The sequence below is a fragment of the Arachis duranensis genome, chromosome 7 (genome assembly GCF_000817695.3).
Source record: "Arachis duranensis cultivar V14167 chromosome 7, aradu.V14167.gnm2.J7QH, whole genome shotgun sequence".
Lineage (NCBI taxonomy): Eukaryota > Viridiplantae > Streptophyta > Magnoliopsida > Fabales > Fabaceae > Arachis > Arachis duranensis.
This window is the reverse complement of record NC_029778.3, coordinates 43,120,294-43,129,785: the sequence shown is the minus strand read 5'-3', so window position 1 is coordinate 43,129,785 and position 9,492 is coordinate 43,120,294. Positions and strand designations below refer to the sequence as shown.

Here is a 9,492-nt window from a genome sequence, read left to right as displayed (position 1 = left end):
TAATATCTTTTAATAGTGAATTATTTTTAAATTTATAAATTTAAATAATATTATTGAAAAAAATTAATTACATTAATTTTAGGTATTTTAATTAATTAATTAAATGAGACCACAATAGAGACTAAAATCATTTCTTCCTAATGGAGAAGAGAGATATTTTGAGTTCCTATTTACTATTTATGATGCAAAAACTAATGCGAAATTATTTTTTATGACAGATGAACCATAAATAACACCTGAGATGAGTTTTCAATTGGAGATAGTGTTATGTGAATTCAATCAATTCATTATCCATCATTTGATTTCACAGAGAAAATAGGGAAAAAGCATCCATGCATTAACCAAGTTGGGAGCCCCACCTACTTATTTTAATATCGCTCATAATAATTACTATTGTGTTTGTTTAGGCGCTATTAAAATGATAAAAAAAATTTTTAATAAATTTTTTTTGTTAATTTTTTTTGTGTGTTTAACTATTTATCAAATTTTTAATAGTAAAAATAAAAATACTAAAAAAAATAAAAAAATATTTTTTTGAGAAGATACAATTTATATCTTTTTTTATAAGATATTTTTTTTGAAAAAGATATTTTTTATATAATAAATAAAAAATACTTTTATATTATTTTATCCAAACATAATTAATAAATAAAAATTTTTTTTACATACAATATTCAAACATAAAATTACTTTTATTTTTAAATCTTTTCTAAACATAACATCCAAATATACCCATCAACTGTATGGGATTTCAAATGGGTTTTTAATTTCTTCTAAAAAACCTTAAATCCCTAATAATCCAATGACTTCATGTTACTAAATAATTGATTAGTTATGTCCTATTTGATCCAATTATCTTGTACAAAGGGATCCGATCGTAGTTTTAGCATCACTACGCGGTGCCATAAAAGAAGTCGCTATCATCGTCGACTTTGGTGGCATAACAACTTGTTGGCAACTAGAGACAGGCAAGTAGTGATTCATAGGATAGAATAGTTGAGTTAGTCATCAACATTGTTATTGTTTCTCGCAAAGGAGATGACAAAGAATTTGGCGGTGGCAATAATAGATTAGAGAATGTGTAATAGAATTTTTTTAAGAATTTGTATAATGGGAGAAGGAAGAATACTAAATTAGTATTGTGTTACTATTGAATAGTATGAATAATGATGAATGCGCTAACTATGGATATGATGCCGGAAATAGACCGATTTGAGGGTGATATTTCAAGAGTCCAACTCTCTAATAGCTAAAATAGTAATTCTCTATTTCACTATTGATGCTACCTTTACCTCATATCATTTATTTTCACAGGCAATCGTAACTAAAACCCAACATTTCTAGCCCATTACTCTTTTTTTCTATAAATTTTTTGTTGGATTATCTTCTTCAATGTCTTCAACATCTTCAATTGATTCCTCTTCAGTTGGGCCGTGTTGGTTTGGATTTAGAATTGCATCAATTATCTCCCCTCCATTATGACCTTGTCTTCAAGGTCCATATTTGGAAACTGCTGCTGAGTTCAGCCCTATCCACCCACATGGTCTCATGGCAAGGAACTCCTTGCCAATCAACAAGGAGTTCAGTTCGAGGTCCTGCCGGAGTGGAGACAACACAACTCGCTATGATGGTGGCTGAGCGCGGCTGAAGGGAAGACGATAATTCAGCTGTATGGCACTGACAGTGGCGGAAGACCGTGGAAGGGTTTTAGCATTGACACATAAAAGACCAGATGAAAGGAACATGACTCCGGCAACTCCAACCGGTAAGCCACCTTTCCTACCTTCTGAATGACATTATAGGGACCATAATACCTCTTTCATAGTTTATTATGTGTCTCCAAGGATAGGGAGCACTGCCTAGGGTTTAATCTTAAGAAAAACCCAATTCCAAGGTTAAATTCCATGTCCCTTCTATGTGAAATCAGCTTGCTTCTTCATTTTATTTTGAGCCATTTGAATAAAGTAAGTTAGTTCCTTATTCAGAATTTTCCGCACCTTTAACATCTCATTCACCTCTATGATACTCGTAGTTTCTGAGGAGTAACCAGGGAGTACATTCATGGTAAATCCAAATAAAGCTTCATGCGGAATCATGTTAATGGTAGAATGGTAGGAGTCATTGTAACATAACTCTATCCATGATAAATAGGAGGTCCACTATTTCGGATAGGTGTGTGTGAACACTCGTAGATATTGCTCTTCGATTATCCACATTTATCTGGCCATCACTCTGAGGGTGATATGCAGAACTATAAAACAACTTAGTCCCACCTAATTCAAACAAACTCTTCCAAAATTGACTCAAAAAAATCATATATTGATCTGAAATAATAGTAACAGGAAAGCCATATAACCGTACTACTAAATTGATGAATACCTATGCCACATCCTTGGTTGTAATCCCAGGTTTTAGAGCACTAAAATGACCCACTTTGTTGAAACGGTTCACCATCACTAGGATCCCAGTAAACCGAGCCGACTTAAGGAGTTGCACAATAAAATCCATGAGAAATATCGGCCCATTGTCTAACCAGAATTGGTAACGGCTGTAGCAAGCCTTAGGACTTGGCAGGGATGTATTTAGTGACTTGGCACTCTTGACAATGCTAAACAAACTTGTGAACTTGGCCTCGCATTCCAGGCAAAAAAATGACTCCCCTAGGGCCTTGTAAGTCTTGAGAGAATTTTTCCATGTTCGCTCCTAAGTGACGAGTGAAACTCTTGCAACAATTTAGTGAGTGGATGAGGCAGTTGGGCATAGTCCAAAATAAATTTCTGATTATAACTTGTTAACCCAAGAAAATTCCTTAATTGCTTAGGGGAAGTTGGGTTCGGCCAAGCTTGTATGTCCCAAATAATTAACCTGATTCTGACCAAAAGAACTTTTAGAAATTTTAGCATTTAGATTACGAGTATATAGTATAGCAGGAGTAGTTTTGAGATGCTCCAAATGATCTGCTCATGTACGACTGTAGATGAGAATGTCATCAAAGAAAACCGTGATAAATTTTTGTAGGTAAGGTTGTAAAATCCGATTCATGGTAGCTTGGAATGTAGAAGGGGCATTGGTAAGGCTAAACGACATTACCATAAACTTATAGTGACCTAAATGAGTATGAAAGGATGTCATGTGAACTAAATTTTCATTCATTCTGAGTTGGTGGTAGCCTGACCGCAGATCAATCTTAAAAAAAATATTCGACACCAAAGAATTGATCAAGTATCTCTTCTATAGTTGGTATAGAAAAATTGTCCTTAACCGTAATTATGTTGAGAGCCCTATAATCAACACAAAGGTGCTAACTACCATCCTTCTTTTTAGCCAAAATCACCAGGCTAGAGAATGCATTATGACTTTCTCTAATCACACCTGTTTCAAGCATCTCTGCGACCAACCGCTTCATTTCCTCTTTCTAAATTTGAGGATATTTGTAGGGTCACACCTTAACTGGATGGACACCTCAGTATGAGCTCAATTTTATGGTCAATCTCCTTAGTGGGCGGGAATTGTGTAGGTTCCTCAAAAATCTGTTGGAATTCTTCTAAAAGCTTCTGAATATCTGCAGGTGCTATTGGTCTCTCCCTCAATCATTCTCAAGTGATAGAATGTAGTTTTGACCTCATTCATTACTAATTTTTGTAGCATTCTATTACTAAGCCCTTTTGGTTGCAATAACCATTCTCCTTGTAACTTCACCTTCAAATCATGCACTACGAACTCCATAGTCAACAACCCACAATGAATAGTGACATAACCAAGACCCATAAGCGATTGGACACCTAGAACCAAATCTGCATCTTGCAAGTCTAACATATACATGCTGATATTAAACTTGTAGCCTTGGAGAATGAAGGCAATTTCCTCACATTGTGCTTGTCAGCCAATACTATCTCTATTTTTCACTAGTACTTGTAAATGAGTCACATCACACATGGAAAATGTAAGTCTCTGAGCCACACTAGTTTTAACAAAATTATAGGTACTGCCCTCATTAATCAACACCATTAGAGGATGGCCATTATATGTTTTTTTCAACCTGAAGGTAGTGGGTTGGTACTGTCCCACTAAAGCATTGAAGCTAATCTTCGGTTGCACCGGTTCAATAATTATGGGTTGTTTTGGTCCTTCAGTAATTACCTCCTTTGCTGGTGATTCCCTCAACAGCTCCTACATTGCATCCTCTCCATTTAACAGATGCAGTGTGGTTTTGCAGTGATGGGAGGGTGACCATTTATCCTCACAATAATAGCATAATCATTTAGATTGGTTTAGCTTAACCTCCTCTGCTGATAAGTGTTTGTAAGGGGTGTTTGGATCGTGTTTAGGTTGTGTTTGGGTTGTAGTTGGGTTTGTTGCTGTAAGGGTAGCTGTAGGATTGGGTGTGTGTTTTGTTGTTTGAATTCGGTTAGTTGGTGGAGTTGGGGTGCTGAAGTATGTGTTGGTACTTCGATTGTTAGTGGTCGTGTATGGTTTCAGGCTTTTAGTTGAGTGTGTAGGGGTTGCAGCATGCTTTTGTTCATGGAATTTGGCTAAGGCTACTACGGTATCATAATCTTGAGGTTTAGCTATCATCAACTTGTATTTGAGATACTCCTGCAAGCCAGCAATAAACAAAGATACCAACCATTCCTCATTCAAACCAGTCAATTGAGTTGATAATTCCTCAACTGGGTGCGATATTTTGCCATAGAATTAGTTTGTTTCAGATCCTTAAGAACTGCTTTTGGGTCATAGAAATAATTTTGGTCGCGTATTAATAATGCATCCAAGAATGAGTCATAAGTATGTCGAATATCATTTTTCACTAACCAGCGATACCAGGAATAGATAGGACCCGTTAAATGGAATGAAAGCATCTTGATTCTCATCTCCTCAGGCACACTAAACCATTCAAAATATTCTTGCACCTTGAAAACTCACTCCTCAACCCTTTCACCATCAAAAATAGGTAGTTCAACACACATACCTCTATTTTCCAAGTGGAAGTAATTAGAATGATGATGATGCTGCTTGTTGTTGTTCTCAAAGTCAGAATTAGAGTACTTTTCTCTAATAATCTTCTTTTTCTTCTTAAAATCTGCTAACATTATTCCTTTTATTTCGTTCAGGGATTCTTCCATGGAGTACAAGCGGTCATTAGTATCAGAAACCTTGCTATTAATTTCAATTTGACTCCGCTGTAAGGCTGCAATTTCTACTTGGAATCTTCAGAGTTCATCAGTATCCACAATCTCTCAATGAAAGCACCAATGATAGATTAGAGAATGTGTAATAGGATTTTTTTAGGAATTTTTATAATGGGAGAAGGAAGTATACTGAATTAGTATTTTGGTACTATTGAATAGGATGAATGAAAAGGAATGCAAGCACAGAACATTTTTCTGCTTCGAGTGAGGGTGATATTCCAAGAGCCCAACTCTCTAATAGCCAAAGTGGTAATTCTCTACCTCCTTACTGATGCTACCATTAACCTATATCATTCATTCTCATAGACAATTGTAACTAACTTTGTCACGTAGGCATTCTAGAAGCAATTTGTTACATCACATAATCTTGGCGCTAAGCTGGGCTTTTCTTGATTTTAGGACCCAACATCTCTGGCCTATTATTCTCTTCTTTTTCTTTCTGCAAATTTTTTGTTGGACTATCCTCTTCAATGCCTTCAACATCTTCAATTGATTCCTCTTCACCTGGGCCATCTTGGTTTGGATTTGGACTTGCTTCAGGCAAAGAGAAGTAGACATCGTTTTAATAATTTTTTATAATTTTTTAAAAATTAAATAATTTTGTCAATCGAAACTCATATTTTTTTAATACAAAATTAATTTTTTTTATAAATTTGCTAGTATTTTAAATGTTTGGGGATCGAAATAGTAATATTTTTTTAATTTTTTAAATTTTAAATATTATTTATTAATATAATAGAGAAATGAAAATAATAATAATTATTTAAGAATATAAAAAATCAAAGTAACAATAAGAAAAACAGTCCTACTATACATACAACCTTTTTTGGTAAATAAGTCCAAACAACTTAACCCTAACCCAACAAAACCTACTTACATAATACGTGCGTGAAATCACACTGTTCTTCTTTGTGTTTCTTTCTCTTTTTCTTCTTCTTCGCATTACTCCTCCAACATTTGTATCCTGCATTCCTCCTCCTCCTCCTCGTTTACCATCTTCTCTTCCATCTTCTTTGCATTCCTTCTCCTTCTTCTTCTTCTTCTTCTTCTTCTTCTTCTTCGCGTTTCTTATTCTCCTTCTCCTTCTTCTTCGCGTTTCTTCTTCTTCTCCTTCTCCTTCTTCTTCTTCTCCTTCTCCTTCTCCTTCTTCTTCTTCTCCTTATCTTTCTCCTTCTCCTGCTCCTGCTCCTGCTCCTTCTCCTTATCCTTCTGCTTCTCCTTCTCATTCTTCTTCTTCTTCTTCTTCACATTACTCCTCCAACATTTGTATCCTGCATTCTTCCTCCTCCTCCTCCTTCTCCATCTGCTCCTGCTCATTCTCCTTCTCCTTCTCCTTCTCCTTCTCCTCCTCCTCCTCCTCCCTCTTCTTCTCCTTCTTCTTCTTCTTCTTCTTCTTCTTCTTTCCAACATTTGTATCATGCGTTCCTCCTCCTTCTCCATCTTCTTCTCCATCTTCTTTGCGTTTCTTCTCTGTTTTCTTCGCGTTTCTTCTTCTCCTTCTCCTTATCCTCTTCCTCCTCCTTCTCCTTCTCCTCCTTATCCTTCACCTCCTCCTACTCCTCCTCCTCCTTCTCATTCTCCTTCTCCTTCTCCTTCTCCTTCTCATTCTCCTGTTTCTGCTCCTTCTCCTTCTCCTTCTCCTTCTCCTTCTTCTCATTCTTCTCCTTTTTCTCTTTTCTTCTTCTTGTTCTTCTTCTTCTTCACATTACTCCTCCAACATTTGTATCCTGCGTTATTCCTCCTTCTCCATTTTTTGCTCCTTCTTGTTTGCGTTTCTTCTCCTTTTTCTTTGCGTTCCTCCTCCTCCTCCTCCTCCTCCTCCTTCTTCTCCTTCTTTTTCTTCTTATTTGCGTGTTTCATCCTCTTCGTCGTTCTTTTTCTTGCTACTGTTGTTGCTGCATTTTTTTCTCCTCATCTTTCAATTTATTTTGCAATATTATGTATTTTTTTCTTTGTTTGATTTTTTTCTCCCAAAAAGAATTATGAAAAAATAAAATAAGAATATGAAGTAGCAAAATATGAGAAGGAAGAGGAAGAGGGAGAATTTTGAATTATGGATAACTTATAAGAATAAAAATACACCAAAATTTCTTAATAATAACACATAAATTTCTTAGTTTTTACACTGAAATTTTGCTACAAATGCACAAAAATATTTTTAATACATTTTTTTCTTTTTTTTCTTATTTCTTTCTTTCTTTCAGTTAAATGAATGTAGGTTCATCCTCTTCCAAGTTATTTTGCAGCATTATGTGTTTGTTCTTCTTCTTTATTTGATGTTTTTTTTTGTTTTTCTTCTTGTTAAGAGAGTAAAATAATGTGAGTTCAAAAGGACATGCATAAAATGATAGCAAAAGCACTAGAACAAAATTTTATGGTTTGTTACAAGAAATCAATGAACAAAATTTCTGATAAATGGATAAAAATAGTTGCAAATGACTCAAATATGTACAAAATAACATCAAAAGCATAATAACAATATTTTGTTGTCTAGTTACAACATAAAGAGGACAACAGCAATATGTACATCTCAATTCACACGAAATACTCCGAAAGATAAACAAAATACACTAGAACACAAATTAAAATACACCGCTATTAATTTTTGATTGCTTCATACAATGTGAGTTCAAAAAGATATGCAACTCAATAAAATATGCATAAAATGATACCAGAAGCACTAGAACAAAATTCTATAGTTTGTTACAATAAATCAATGAACAAAATTCTTGATAAATGGACAAAAAGCAATTGCAAATCACTTAAATATGTACAAAATAATATCAGAAGCATAATAACAATATTTTGTTGTCTAATTACAACATAAAGAGGACAACAACACTAAGTACACCTCAATTCACACTAAATATATCGAAAGACAAACAAAATACACTGAAAACAAACAAAATACACTGCTATTATTTTTTATTACATTATACAATATGAGTTCAAAAAGACATACAACTCAATAAAATATACATAAAATTTCTTCTTCTCTTTTTTCTTATTTCTTTCTTTCTTTTAGTTGAATAAATATAGGTTTATTCTTTTTCAAATAATTTTGTAGTATTATGTATTTCTTCTTCTTTTTTATTTGATTTTTTTTATTCTTGTTAAGAGAGTAAAATAAGAAGAAACTTGAGAAGGTAAAATAAGAAAAAAAGTTGAATAAGAAAAAAAGATGATGATGATGAACAAGAAGAAGAAGAAGAAGCAGGAAAAGATGAGGAGAAGGAAGAGGAAGAGTTTTGAATTATATAAAACTTATCAGAATATAAATGCATCGAAGTTTTTTAACAGTAACACATAAATGTCTTAGTTTTTACACCAAAATTTTGCTACAAATACAGAAACATATTTTCTTTAATGCTGTATTTTTTTCTTTTTTTTTTAATTTTTTTCTTTTAGTTGAATGAATGGATGGTCATACTCTTTCTAGTAATTTTGCAGCATTATCTGTTTCTCTTTTGTTTGATTTTTTCTTTTTTTATTTTTGTTAAGAGAGGAAAATAAGAAGAAGATGATGAATAAGAAAAGAAAAAGATCATAATAATGAACACAGAAGATTTTTAATTTTGACACCAAAATTTTTTAATTGTAACACAAGATTTTAAGAGGATTATCATTAAGTGATTTCGGTGCATTGAAAATTATCATTAAGTAATTTTGGTTTATTCTACATTTAATTTTGGTATATTTTGAATCTAAATAACGTGCACTTTTGGTCTGAGCTTGTTTTTGGAGTGCACCTCAATTAACTCTAAAATTAGAATAAAAATACACCGAAATTTGTTAACAATAACACATAAATTTCTTAGTTCTTACACCGAAATTTCGCTATAACTAAAAAAAATATTTTCTTTAATGCTGCTTTTTTTTCTTTTTCCCTTATTTATTTCTTTCTTTTAGTTGAATGAGTGTAAATTCATCCTCTTTTAAGTAATTTTGCAGCATTATATGTTTCTTCTTCTTCTTCTTCTTTATTTAATTTTTTTATTTTTATTCTTGTTAAGAAAGTAAAACAAAGAAAAACTTCAGAAAGTAAAACAAGAAGAAAAAGATGAATAAGAAAAAAAAGATGATGATAAAAAGAAGAAGCAGCAGCAAAAGGTGAAGAGGAGGAGGAAGAAAAGTTTTTAATTATGCAGAACTTAATCAAAATAAAAATACACTAAAATTTTTTAACAATAACACATAAATTTCTTAGTTTTTACACCGAAATTTAGTTACAAATTGGTGGACGAAATTGTGATCATCAACAATGGCTCCAAAGACTTGGTGCTCTTAAACATGAATCACACTT

General features: G+C 33.2%; 1 protein-coding gene across 1 annotated transcript in view; it reads left to right on the top strand.

Annotated features, from left to right (window-relative positions):
- Positions 1–5,362, top strand: part of LOC107458895 (N-glycosylase/DNA lyase OGG1) — a 10,387-nt gene extending 5,025 nt beyond the window's left edge. Inside the window, exon 4 of the mRNA XM_052252284.1 lies at positions 5,112–5,362. The gene's annotated coding sequence lies outside the window, so the exon portion shown is untranslated. The remainder of the gene's footprint in view (positions 1–5,111) is intronic.
- The last annotated feature ends 4,130 nt before the right edge of the window (positions 5,363–9,492 follow it).